Source organism: Ixodes scapularis, unplaced genomic scaffold, assembly GCF_016920785.2.
Source record: "Ixodes scapularis isolate PalLabHiFi unplaced genomic scaffold, ASM1692078v2 PGA_scaffold9__187_contigs__length_104089568, whole genome shotgun sequence".
In the NCBI taxonomy this organism is placed as follows: Eukaryota; Metazoa; Arthropoda; class Arachnida; order Ixodida; family Ixodidae; genus Ixodes; species Ixodes scapularis.
Genome location: NW_024609884.1, coordinates 70,102,232 through 70,115,439, shown reverse-complemented (window position 1 = coordinate 70,115,439; position 13,208 = coordinate 70,102,232).

Below are 13,208 nucleotides of genomic sequence, written 5' to 3'. Positions count from 1 at the left end.
GAACTTCCTGTGGCCGAGATAACTTCCGGTTGGCCAGCTTCTTGTGTATGTTTCAACTATACTTTGTTTCAGCCTCGGTCCGAGCGCCGCCGATGTTATGAGCCAAAGGGCCAATCAAACAGCGCAAAAGCGCAGCGTCATGGCGTGGTCTCTGCACTTGATAGGACTAGCCGGCGGAGGAGCACGCACAGAATACCGGCTGGTCCTATCAACTGCAGAGAGCACGCCGTGACGTTGTGCCTCTTTCGCTGTTTGGTTGGCCCTTCGGCTCATAACGTTGGCCGCGCTCGGACCGAAGCTGAAACGAAGTATAGGTGTCACGAACTTTTGCCGAACCGGAACGTTCGTCGAACCGGTTCGACGAACGTTTGAACTTTTAACCATATTCGACCGGTTCGACTTTGTGGACAATGTGGCCAGACCTTGATACAAGCATGTCTAGGTTTGGAGTTTTTTTTTTTTAAGTTTATTTTCATTTTTTGAACAGTTCCAATTAAAAGAAACTAGTTTTAATCACTGAAGAAGTTAATAACTTAATTTTTTGTACTGCATTAACTGAGAAAACCAATCAGTGCTGCCCTTAATTCATCCCTTAGCCATCACCATCCAAGCCGAAGCCAACTGGCCAGCCTGTCGCGCATGCGCATAGCAGTCGAACCTGAGTCGAACCTTTATCGAACTTTTCATAAGGTTGAAAAAGTCGAACCCGGTCGAATTGCAACCTCGACCGGTTCGCGACATTCCTAGTTTCAATTAGGCAGTGGCTATTTCGACCTCCACCGTCAAAAAAATATCACCAATTATTTAGACGTCTGTGACGTCACTTCCAGAAAACCTTAAAATTTTAGCTTTATTATTTCAACGTTCGATTTCAATGCAGCCATCGCAGTGGTAAGGTTGAAGCTGTTTCGTGGTTTCGTTCTGTTTAGTTTCTGATGATGTTGTCGGTGTTGTGTTGACGTATTCATGTGCCGCGTGCCTAAGACGTTTCGGTCCTAGTTGGCAATGGAAATGTCTTAAGCGCGAGACACATGGACGGCAGATTCGTCCGATCCGACATCCGATCCGACAGTCCGAACGCTGCTCCGAATCGCCGCACGCAACAGTTTGAGACACACGCTTCCGACCTTGCATACGACACGACGATCCGTTCGGCTCCGCCCATGAGATCCAAGCGCCCCAGCGGAGGTCCGCGTTCACAGATCTCTGGTCCCAGATTGACGGTATAGCTTACAAGAGCGAAGTTAGAAGCTCGTTCTCGTTAGCCCGTGCCTTCTTTGCCGGGGCCATCTTTCTCGAATGGGTCAGCGGGATCCACGCGTCCGCCTTCCCGTCGCCCGTCCCGTTTTCTTGTTCGTCCCGCCAGACCCAGTACGTCATCATGACGTTCGCGCTAGCTGCGCTGTCATTGGCTGGACGCATCCGACAATCCGTCCGCCGTGCGAAATAACTATCTGGCACGTTGGACGCACGCCGGATCGCCGATCCGACGTCTGAAGCGACCAAATTTTTCGGACCAGGCAGTCGTACTGCCGGATCGGACGTCGGCTCGGATGGATTTTTCGCGCATGTGTCTCGCGCTTTATTCAGAATATGTGTGGGGCTGGCTCGATTGTTGATCCTTTCGGACCTGACACCCCCGGTAGCTTTGTTCTGAGCGTTCTGAGCTCGCATCTCGGCACACGTCTCACTTAAATGTTTAATGCGAAAGCATTAATTGTCCCATGGAGCGAGCTGACGTCATCAGTTTGAAGCGCGAAAACGGCACCTAGTTTCCCCGATCCCAAAGGTGTGTGTGTAGGCGTTGTAAAGGTAGGTGAGGGGGGAGGAGAGGGCCTTTTGTGAATGCGCACCGGGCGCTTTGGTCACTGGCTCGATCCCAAAGGAGCAAAGTAAAGCTGCTGGATTTCGCCTTCAATTCCATTGGCTGGCGCGCGTCGACGGGGCTCCCATTGGCCGCTGCGCTCGTCAGTTTCCACGACCGCTCACCCCATGGCGCTGCGTGTCCACCAGCGCGCCGTTAACACGGAGCGTCCAAGGTCAGCGTGCCAAGGGGAGCACGCGCGCTGACCGGCGACGGAAGTACACCGCAGACGAAAAAGGGAGCGAACGAGCGGCTTGCATGCTTTCGCTACAGTGTTCTTTCGCATTCACAACTCATAAGAAGTGCTTAGGTGTACCTCGAGCTTTTTCAATTTATAACAGGCGAGCTGGATGTCCCTCGCCTTCCCCGCATGTAACAAATGTAAGTGCGTACACTACGTAACACAGAGCAATTCGACACGCTTTTTGTGCCTTTATATTGTGCGAGCGCGTCTTCGTATGGTTGCAGTCTCGTCTTGCATCTGGCTCTCACCCTTTCTTTAGCCGGATGTCCTGAGTTGGTTGTTTAGTTTGGATTTTCTGTTTGGTTCGTGTATAACGAGCCGGTTAGCTGGGTTAGCTACGAAGCGATCGGAATGTTAAAAGGTTGTGAATGCAAATATTGCCTCCTTGATATTTCTTGACCGGTGCAAACGAACAAACGTTCTGGCGCGATTGTACGAGATGCACGCATTTTCCAATCAACTGTAAATTTTATGACACGGCATACAGCTCCTTTGTCTATATAAAACACATCAAATAAATTTTAAAAAAGCAGTGGTGCCGCATTCTCTAATGTTTGGCACAACCAAGCTAACGTTACGTGCGGCCTGAAAGCTGATGTACTCTGAGAAGTGCTTGTTGTTGTTGTTGTTGTTTTTTGCATTTTACTTTGTTTACGAGCTCATAAAAAAACAGCCGCTGACTGCAAGACATTTGTTTTCAAAAAATACGTAACGAACCCCGTGACGCTGCCTGCAAGCAAGATTAAATATCTTTTACCGACACTTTTGATTGCTCCCCGGTCCGGACTCGGAAACTCCAAAGTTCTCGTGAAAATAATAACAAAAGTATTCTGACGGGGGACGTCAAAATGTTTTTGAAAATATGATCATGTCTTTAGTAAGTGGCGTCACGGACGTCAAAATAATATTAAAAACTATTTTGAGAGTGAACGTCGAAATAGTCACTGCCTTTCAATTATGGTGCCTGGAGCGCGTCTCCGACTGGTGTGTTTAGCGTCCTTTTCTGCCCATACACCAAAGGTGGTCCCGAAGTGGCAATAAATGACGTCACGCCGCCAGGATCGCGACTGGCGACAGCATGACACCTGTATGACGTCATCAGGCGGAATTGGAGGGACTACTTTTTTGGACGCGGTAAACACACCAGTCGGAGACCCGTTCCAGGCACCCTAGTTTCAATAAGCAAGAATGAGTGTAAGGGTTTCTCGTCTCGTTGTTACGTGCCGTGAAGTCGCTCGTCTCGTGACGTGAAGTCGCTCGTTGTCTTCGGGGGTCTGTGTTGACGTCGTTGTGGCGGATTGCCAGCCAAGGGTATCTACTCTTGGGTTTAAAGGAGCTGTGCAACGATATTTAATTGGAATGTTTTTCTCTCTACACGAGCTTACTGGCACACCTGGGACTCAAGGATACTCACACGCAACGCCATTGGCCAAGAAACTCCTTTGTTGCGGTGTAATTTCAAGGACAAAAGCGATCATTTTCATTCAATCTCTCCTTCGCAAAATTTGATGACGTAACTCGGGGATCGCAGTACACCCAAGTGACGATATTTGAATGCGGTTCATAGATTGGACCCGAGCCCTGCGTGGGCACTCGACTTGGGCTCGTGACAATTGCTAGCTCGAGAAGCATTCGGGTTGTGACCCGCGTCCAATCGCTGCAACGACGACAACAGCCGAGCCATAACAATGTCTGGAACTCAGCGCGTGTCCTGCGCTTTGCCAACCCCAGCGCGTGGCTATGATCAACACTGGCGGCATATAATCGGCTCCAGATCGCGTGGCCGCTTGTTCTGGCTACGAGTTGAGGGGGTGAACGCTGCTCGTTTTTCTTAAATTTTTTTCTGGGACTTCTATTGCTTGGGGTGAAAAACGAACGCGTGTTTCATAGGTCATTAACGTTAGGGATCCGTTTTAAGCGGTATTTGCGCAAAGTACAAAAATTGTTGCATAGCTCCTTTAAGTGAGGTCGGGATCGTGGACTTTTAAGATTGAATAACTTGGTTTAATATACAGGTATATATACACAAAAGTTACAACATTGTTGAAGTTCACTCGGTCTCAAAACTCAACGGCCTCAGCCGTTTTACTCTATAAAATCACACCTCTCTACTTTCTCCTCTCGATTTTTCCGCATCGCTCTCAATGGGACTTCTCAACCCCTCCTGCTTCGCTCTCAATGCGCATCCTCTCAAAATCTCTTAGTCGACTTCTCTTTCTCGACTCTCACGCTCCCAGTATAGCTTCCCTCATTTCTTCCCCTCTTTCACTCTCTTTCTTTAACACGCCTTCTCATCTACGAATGACGGCTGCACATAAGCCGACAGGCAAAGTCGAATATCAAGTTAATTTGGCGCCACCCAACCAAAACGGCCGTCCGCCGCCGACTTTGTAAACATTCCAATTAGCGACCCCCCCCCCCCCCCCCCCCCCCCCCGAAACGCACCTTGAAGTCGATAAGACACCTCTGTATCCACAATAGCCGATTACCGGTACAACCCCGAAAGGTCGACGACACGGGATGGGACGCGCCACCAAGGGCATAATGCGCGTGCACAAAACAGAACACATTCCGAACGAAGCTTGAAGAGCAGCTATAAACAATACAAAGCATCTTCGTAGACGGAGAAGTTATATACGAAGTTCTTTAAACAGGTGTAAGGTTACAACATTCGCCTCAGCCTGAGGCCCATCAACCCTGGTAGGGACCATGCTCCGTGCCGTAAAGATGAACGAACCCTCGAAGAAGGCAAAAACATACAAAATTACCCAACAATGAGCAGAGCGTCTTTTAAGTTCTTTTCGGTGGAAAATCGGAGAGGTTTGTCGAAAACCGGACGTAAGATAGTTTGGTGCGTATTTCTGGACCATAAGGCGTAAAAGAAAAATCACGCATCTCGTTCCACTTGGCCTCCGTGGCGAAAGTTACGTGGCCCTACCTGACGGCCCAGTGGAAACTTGTGTACACGTGACACATTCTACGAAGTTAGACGCCCACGAATCAACCGAGACATGTAATTGTTTCGTGTTTTTCGTGCACCAGAGAGCGAGTGTGAAAACACCATCGCTTCGTCAACTGCGCGAACTGCTCGGCGTCGCCGTGGGTGTTCGAGGTGGCCAAAGTGAAACTATACTCTACGCCTTTCGGACGTAGTTGAAGGAGGGTGCGAAGGGTTGTGCCACTCGTGCTCGATCGTGCCCGGGAAAAAGCGTTTTCAACGACGTGCAGAGGTCTCGTGATTGGGACAAAGCCGTCGTAGTGTGTAGTACGATTGTGCCGCTCGTTCCCAGCAAAAAGGAAGGCGTGTTTTCGACGACGAGTGGAGGAGGAGGAAAAACACCGGACGAGAGGCGTTTGCCCTCTAGGCGGTTAGCAATGCAAGCTTCCTTCTGACGTCCGCAACTCTTTACACGAGTGGAGATCTCGTGATTGTGACAATGTCGACCTACTGCGGGGTACGCGGACGTCAAAAGGTTATCTTAGATTGTAGAACAAAGGCGATAATGTAAGAAAAGTAGTTTCGCGTCCGATGTGTTGCGATCACGGGAAACACATCGCATTTCTTCGATTTGTTCTCTTTGGGCAGACACACACAAGCGCAGTTGTGTTTGACGACGTGGGTGAGTAATAAAATCGAAAGGATGGTACCGATGCTCTTTCACGTCTTGCTTTAATCGTGTCACAAACAGACGCTTTATTGCATGCTGAAAAGAAAAATCTGGCTCTCGAATTTTGAAAATTGACGTGTCTCAAATCAAGGTGGAACCGAAACCCAGATTCAATTTCATGCGAAAAGATCTTTCAGTCTGAAGCCCTCCGGTCTTTCGCTAACACAATTCTGAAAATTTACGTGTTCATTTTTTTTTTGTGTGTGTGTGTGTGTGTGTGTGTCTTTTAGTTTGTTAGTTAGTTTTCGCTGGAGTTGGTTCAGGACTCACATAAACCGTCTGTTCACAAGCTCGCATGCATACGTAAAGTAACGTCAGAGAATATTTCTGCTCTAAGATAAACAAAGCGATGAAAACGATTATATTTTTTATTAAATATTTTATGCAGTTCCAAGGTGGTCTGTGTTATGAAAACCTGCGTTCAAGGTAAAATAAAAAGTTATGTCTACACTCTAAAAAATGCCTGCGCGTCCACTTACCCGCAAAACACTCAAAGAGCCAATCTCTGCGATCTACGAAATCACCTCAGCGAATAATGAGACGGAGCATCTGTTTAGACCTAAAAATTAAGTCTGCGCTGTAGCATTACGCAATGCAAAACGTCATGCTTGCATTGCGTAATGCCACAGCGCAGACTTAATTTTTGAGGTCTAAACAGATGTTCCGCCTCCGCATTCGCTGAGCTGATTTCATAGATCGCAGAGATTGGCTCTTTGAGTGTTTTGCGGGTAAGTGGACGCGCAGGCATTTTTTAGAGTGTAGGCGTATAATAATTAATCTTTCAATTAATCTTTATTTACCTAAGAACTCAAGTGTGATTCGTTCGATGAAGCTCATTCGCTGTCCGGAAGAGTCGGATGTGAGCATCATTAATTTCTAAATTAAGCGATCCAATAGTGTTGAGCGTGAATTCGACGCTCGCGTGACAGAGACTGTTCGCGCTGGACGGCCGTGGCTAGCTGCATCTCTGATTTCGCAAAGATCTTCCATAGCAAAGTTCCCCACCTAATTGCAAGACATTGCAGCACTTCAAGAAGCCAGTGGAAGCGGTAAACGTTACAAAAGACCGATTGAATTGCGGAACACACGAAACATAGCGGAGATGTTGCCCTTTAAAAGCATGCAAACAAAACCCGAATCGGAAGTGTCCTCGGCTCCCTGTCATGGCGGCCGGAAGTGGCCCGAATACCTTGTATTCTAAAACTCTATTGCGCAGCTCGCGCTAACGCAAGCGCTAAATTTAGCGCTAGCATGCGCTAAAATGGCGTGCGTTATTCTAGAACACCATAATGTCTCAAGTACAGGCGCGTTTTTTAACGTACAGGCGAGCCTTCGACTCTCACGGGCGGTACGAACCCAGACTGGGTGCTCAAAAAGCGTCTGGACTACGAACGCTGTGAACAACCCCCGCCCTTAACGAGCCTTGCCGGCTTGCATAATGCATTTGATTAATATTTTGGGCTAAAATGTTCAGTTCAGTGATCCTACATTTCGGATAGAAACTGTGTGATGATGCATGTGGATGCTGTAACATACCCAGGATACACACACCGTAGCGATGTCGTAGTCGAGCAGCGCACGAGCGACGGCGGTGTCCGCGTCTGCTTCTCAGTACCTGGTAATGGCGACCGGCGAGCGGGAATAGGGGAAGTAACATCACGTGAAAACTATGCATAGTTACTTGTTTCACGGCAGAAATAATGCGTACTGCCCAAAACAACGCTGTAATGATATGATCAATTTAGCGGTTCAAACCGGTTCGAACCGGTTTGAATCGTACTTTTGGCTCCCCGGAACTGAATCGGAACTGAACCTAAAGCCGTGAACCCGAACCCGAACCGAACCTATAAAAAATTCGGTTCGACACTCTGCCCATGGGGAATGCTGTGTCGGTAGCCCTAGTGGGCCTGCCCTCGCTTTGCGCGCAACTACGCTAACTTTGCCCTGGCATAACCGAGACGGGGGTATTACATGGGCAGCCCGAAATGAACTTGCCCACGCCCCACCGAAGTGGGATCCAGGGGGGTATTGTAGAGGCTGCCCAAGCCCACTTTGCCCACGTGGGGCCCAGCCCCCCCCTGCATGTGCTACCTGGGATAGACATTCGTGAATATTGTCTCCTCAACTGTGAAGTGAAGGTCTAGCATATATGTTGACAATGGGTCACCTACTGAAAGACAAACATAGCATCAAACTAACTTTGGAAGTGACGAAACCTTTTGAGTCGCTACTGGGTCATCAACAAGAATAAGGGCAGCGGCTTGTGGTTTGGGTCCTGGACCGCATAGTTGGCGGACATTTTCGTAATCAAAAACAGCACCCTAAAAGAAAAAAAAAAAGAAAAAAAATAAGATATATATATATATTGTGGGCTTTGCGGCCCGTCACCGCGCAAAAGAACTCGCGCTCCGCGCCCGGCCAACAACGTGCGCGCGAGCCACGGTCGAGTCTCGGGGCTCGGGAGTCGGTTGGCTGCCGCCAGACAGTAAAGGTGTGTTCTGTGAGATCTGCCTCGTTGGTCCTTCTTGCGGGTGAGCAGTAGCACCGAACCCTACATATATATATATATATATATGTAGGGTTGAACATATATATGTTCAACCCTACATATATATATATATAACCAACTCTACATATATATATATATATATATATATATATATATATATATATATATATATGTAGAGAAGAAAAAAACCCTTAGTGAAAACAGCAACAACGGACGATTTAATCTTCGACGTTTCGGCCGGAGTCCGGCCTTCGTCAGGAAGCCGTCAGATATATATATATATATATGTATGTCGAGATAACCTCATACATGTCTACGGGTGCAGTTGCTTGTGGCCTTTTTAAATGCTAGCGCATTTAAAAAGTCTGCAGAAATTGCAGAGATAGAAGGCAACACGACGGGAAAGACCAAATCATAAGCTAATTATTACGGACATTTCTAATTTGCCAGTGCACCCATACATGCGTGTTTGAACAGGAGATTGGGGAATAGGGAGGCCCTCTTTTCGATTAAGTTTCTTCCTGTTCCTATCGCCATTTTTCTAATCGATCTGGAATTGTCCGCACCGTGGGAGCTGACGACCAGTTCATCATTTTTTCTCCTCATAATTATCACGGCCGTAATCACCTTCCGTTGGGTAAATGCTGACGAAATGTTATCACGCCCCGGAATGTCTTCCGTCCAGCGTTGCCCCAGTGTAGTTCATACTTCGGTGGTAATTGAGCTACGGTACTTTAATTACTTTTTAAGCGATTTGTAACTGTCCTCCCTAATTTTGACCAAACATTTGTAGAAGTAATTTAATTATTCTTTAGCGTCCGTGATTACAAAAAAGCGAAAGGGCCTCTACAACCGGTATGTAGTTAGTGGTCTGCCCTCCTCGACAAATTGAAGATTTTCACTTTTTGCGCCACGCTGAACTGCGGACAGACTCTTCAAAGTCATTCTGAAGTTACTGCAAAAGACTGGCTCGCCTCAAAGTCTGTGAAGAAAAATGATAGAAGGACTCGGAAAAAAAAAAAAAGTTTGGAATAAACCCTTTTTTTATTTTTTGTCCTCCTTCTGACATAAAAAACAAGAAAACAAAACCGAGACCGAATGTTTTTCAATTTAAAAAGTAAACAAATTTCTGCGACATATGGTAAAATTTATATTCATCGTTACGCCAAAATCCAAAATGATCGTGTCCCACGTCATTTAGTCGACAGTGCAAGGGGAGGATTAAATACACTATACCATATTAGATTTCATGAAACATGAAAAGAAAATGGTGCAGTGACGGAGCAAGGGAGAAAATGGGAGGAGACACAAGCGCTTGTGGTTGTCTGCCGCCTCTATCCGTCATCAAACTGTTTGCTTTGCCCTAAAAGCATCCACCAAATGAGCATTGTTCTGCTGTGCAGTATGAATTGTGCAGCAGAATGGCTATAAATGTTAAAATATATCAAATTAAAGTTTCGAAAACTTTAAAACATAGGAGTGATAACTTGGTGCTGCCTGGGATTTCTTCCTGTAATAGTCTGTGCATGCATATGAAGGTCATTTTCTTAAGTAATCTGTCGCATATATTCCGGTGAATACATTAGTACGGCCTTAGTCAACGAACACCATAGATTTCGTATAATACGCAACCGAGCCTCCGCTACTGCACTACCATACGTACATATTTTTGTGTAATATTACATCAGACTTGACGAACGGTGGCTGCAAGTTAACCGTTACAGAAAAGCCAATAGAACATTCCGTATGGTAAAGAGTGAATTGCTACTGCTTGTTGCTCAGTAAAAATCTTCTAAATTGACAAAATTCTTATAAATATTCAAGAATTAAATAAGGTAATAGCACGACCGCAAAAACTGGCTAAAATTTTTGGCCGTTGTTGATCTATGTCGGTGTCTTTCAAAATATTGCTGGATTCATCTTGCTGAAACAAATGTTCAAATGTTACTGAAATTCCCGAAAAAACATGTTTTTTTCATCGTTTTTTTTATATTAATAATTTCCGGCTTTAAAAATTTTCGGAAATTTTGCATATCTAGTGTAGAGACATCCCTAACATACGAGCCGAATCAACTGTATCTGCTTGAAGTCTACTCCCTTGAACTTTCTTTCAAAACAATAATTCGTGCCCCGTTAAAGGAAAAAAATCTACTCTATTTCTTTTAACCGCCCTTGATTTCCTTATCCCTGAGCCGGGTAGAGACTTCTTCCGTAATGGGGGCCCACACAAATGGCTATCCATTTTTGCTCTGGACTACAACAAAAGCAATAGCGACGTTACAAGAAAATCCTTACAATTACAACTGCCTTTGCAATAATTTTGTGATACTGCAGCCCATTTCATAAAGTCACTGGAAATAAGATTAAGGGAACCACATGTGACGAATCTCAAACGCTGCACAGTGAGTCATCTAAAGCGTGGAACTTACGTATTTTTAAGATGCAGTGTTCACCGAGATCCCGACATCTCTTCACAAAATATCCTTTACCGGATTACCGGAGGACATTGTCGAGACAGCCACAGGTGGGAACGGGGTTCCACCCGGATGCTTGCACGTCAGTGATCTGCCGGCCTGTGGTCCCCCGTTGGGCAACACCCAGCGGGCTGCGGACGAAACAAACGTCAAACCGGAGGCCAGCTGCGTTTTGTGACGTCTTTTTGTGCGCTGACATTTAGGCGTTTAGCTACAACTTGAATGGGCGCGCTAAAAAACAAAAAACAACAAGAACGGCAAGAAAAAAGAAGCAACAAGAGCGACCATTCTCAAAAATTACTCATTTTAACCTTTCGCGGAACACATTCCCCATTTCATCCCGGATCCAAATAACGCTCGCTTTAACCTTTATCAAAATAGCTTTAATGAAAAAGCAAAAAACAAATTATTTTTCAACCCACATGTTTCTAGCGTCACAAATTAGAATTGATGAGGCAACGAAAACTGAAGCAAACTAAACGTTTAACGGGGTAACCTTGTGCTAAAACCAAGATAGAAAAAAAATTAAGGCTGCAATCCACGCTGTGAAGGTGGTTTGACAGCGAAGCTGTGGTATCACCTGCAACGATTGCACACTGCGCTATAAACCCTTTTTATGACAAACACCATCAGGTGGTGCTGCAGTGTTTGACGTTCCAAAGAACTTCCGGTTAATAAAAAGAATGAACGACGAGTTGCCATAGCAGCGAGGCAACATTAACACCGCTGCTTGAAATGTAAATGAAACGTTTAGTCACAAATTCACCAGGTGAACGCCAAAATGACGAAGGAGTTTGCGATCTGTTTAAATGCTTCGAGTATTCTTGTAAACCAACTAGCCTCCTCCAAAGTGTAATAATGTACAGCCGAAGGCCCTAGTTAAATCTCCCCCTTTGTTTTCCGTTCAGCACTTATGTTTTCTACCACTGGTGACATACGCGAGCTCAACAGGCTTGCAAAGACGGTGCGACCGGAAGTCGCTTGGGACGCAAGCGGCAGTTCATGTTTGGAAACCGCACAAGGGTCGAAACCAAATGATTGACGAAGTAAAAGGGAATTCACTGTACCAAAACTCTTTTATATATATATATATATATATCAGGGTGTCGAACCGGAACCGAACCGGTATTTTTTCCGGAACTGAACCCGAACCCGAACCGTTATATTGTTATCGCGATGAACCCGAACCGGAACTGAACCGGAAAAAAAATAACGGTTACCGGCTCATGTCAAAACGGTTCGGCCTCGCGCTGTTGACAATGAATGTGCTATCAATGCCATTTGTCTTCTAAGTGCCGTCAGCTGACACACACCTCGCTTACATATTTTTCTTCTCCACTCAGTCTTAGGAGTATAAACGCTGCATCCATGAATCTTGACAAACGCTGCATCCATGAATCTTGACATAAGAACCAGTATTGCGCTGGTCGCGGCTTGCACGGAAGAAAAAGAATTGGAAAGCTGTGCAAAAAAAAAATCGCGTCACGGGATTTCATTTTCCTACAATCTCGTAAATCCTAAATGCTGCTGTGTGCTCATTTCATAACACGTTTCTAGAACGCGCGAGTTCTTGCAGCTTGCTTCCATCCGAATGAGAAAAGAAAAGGCTGTGGAGTTTGATAATAATGCATCCGGTTTCGTATAGGCACTTAGAAGCTAACATATTTGTGAGACAGCGAACTCTTCTATTTTAATATTTATCCTATTACGTCCTTCTGGCGTTGCGTTCGGTGAAGTGTTTTTCATATTCTGTATCTTGTTTAATGAAAACTTATTTAAGGGTCTAATTTGAGTTACCGAAGGCTAGTTTAAATAAAGAAAGCTGTATTTTCTCCCCACTGTTCCTTCAATTGCTTACACGCCGAGGTGGCGGGATAGTTAGCGAGTTCTACTTGTAAGTGGGTTTGTAAGGAGGTCGCGGATTTTACAGCTACTGCGTCGGACCCAATTAGATGAAGTCCGAATGCGTAAACGTCGGTGAGGTAGCCTTTGAGTGCACATAAAGAAACCATTCCTGGTGGAAATCCCTGAGCCTTACACTACGATGTATCCCGTTTCGTATGTGCTGATTTCAGATGTTTATTTGTAATTTATTTAGATGTTGCAATTTGTAATTTATAACTTCCGAACCGGTTCGCGAACCGGTTCAGCGCCCCGAACCGGTTCGCGAACCGGTTCGCGGATCGAATTAATCGAACCGGAACTGAACCGGAACAAAATAAATTTACCTGAACCTGAACCGTAACCGAACCCGTATTTTTTTCGGTTCGACACACTGATATATATATATATATGAAAGACTTCGTACGCTGTCGTCGCCGCATCAGCTTATGCAACCGCAATCTTTACCGAGAAACGCATGTGATGAAAAACGCTACGTGCTTATCATCTATCATGTGATTTTGAAACTTGTTTTGTGGTTTTCTTATTGAAACAAGGGTCCAAACCA